This window comes from Cupressus sempervirens, chromosome 5, assembly GCF_028749045.1.
Source record: "Cupressus sempervirens isolate cs-2001-9-10 chromosome 5, ASM2874904v1, whole genome shotgun sequence".
Classification (NCBI taxonomy): Eukaryota; Viridiplantae; Streptophyta; class Pinopsida; order Cupressales; family Cupressaceae; genus Cupressus; species Cupressus sempervirens.
The window spans coordinates 859527773-859529097 of NC_143122.1; the positions used below are offsets into that span (position 1 = coordinate 859527773).

The window sequence follows — 1325 nt, forward strand, 5'->3', positions numbered from 1 at the left end:
ATAAAATGCTACTGATCTTGCGGGGAGCATTCCACAATAAATAATATCTTCTTTAACTACTCAGTATCTTCGTCCTTCCTACATTAGTTTTCTGTGTACCTAGTCTTAGCTATTTTCATGTAATTTTCTTCGAGGAACATTTCTAAGAAAAGTGTGTGTTTGTATAATGCAGGATAAACATAAAGAGCAGCAAAAGCTAATACCTGTCAGAAGATCAGATTGGGTATGCAACCCACCAAAATCTGATTGTATTCTGTATAAGGAAGTATGCCATTGTCACATCATCCTTCCTGCACAATGGGCATGAATGTGTTCCCTTTTTAGTGGAAGTGCTCCTGTACTTTCAGGGAAGCATTCCATGATGAAAAGGATCTTCTCTAACCACCCATGATCTTTTCCCTTCCTACAATGTTTTCTTGTATACTCAGTCTTGCTATTTTTACTTTCTAGTTGATTTCCCTCAAAAGGACAATTTCTAACAATAGATTTTGGTTGCACATTTCAGGATGTAGATAAAAAGAAGCTCAAAGAAATGCCTGTGAGAAGATTGGATCGGATACAGAATCCAAAAGCGTCAGATTGTGCTCTCTATAAAGTATGTCAATCTTCCTGCACAATAAGCATATTCCCTTATAAGTGGAAAGTGCTACTGATCTTGGGGGAGGGGAGTATTCCATGTGAACGAGATCATCTCTAACCACTCAGGATCCTTGGCCTTCCTACTCTATTTTGTTGTTACTAGGCTTTCTGTGTTTCTTTGATAGTTTATTTCTTCAAAGGACATTTAGTAAGAATAGTTTGTATTTGTATAATGCAGGATGCAGATAAAAAGCAACAAAAAGAAAAACCTTTGAGAAGATCAGAGCGGATCAGGAATTTGACCAAATCTGATTGTGCTCGTAGACAACATGCATGAACTGTTTGATGCCCCTGGTTTTATTTCTTGGAATGTAATATGATTTAATATTTTGAAGTTTGATATTCAAATTTGATTTGTGACATTTTCTTGGATCTAACAGTGCTACTGCTGACTTCATGTACATGATTGCACTACTCCTGATGTTCGGTCATCTAAAGAATGCAGAAGTCTCAAAAGACTTAGTAGCTATATGGTACTACACTTAAAATTCTTTTGTCCATAGATTAGATTATTTTGGAATGTACCTGTTCTTTTCAGTTGTTTTGAATTTTAATTTGTATTCATCAAACTGTACGCAGTATAAATTTGGAATTCTATATTTATATGATATATTTGGGATTTAACATAGCTATTGGATAAGCCCATAAATCTAATGGATTACTTTCTCTCTTTACCTTTGTTATGT

The 1325-nt window shown here is 35.0% G+C and overlaps 1 long non-coding RNA gene across 1 annotated transcript; it reads left to right on the forward strand.

The window, feature by feature from the left end:
- Positions 1–284: 284 nt before the first annotated feature.
- Positions 285–1108, forward strand: LOC149558622 (uncharacterized). Its single transcript, XR_016352470.1, has 2 exons — positions 285–595; positions 818–1108. It is a non-coding gene; the product is annotated as an uncharacterized LOC149558622 (long non-coding RNA).
- The last annotated feature ends 217 nt before the right edge of the window (positions 1109–1325 follow it).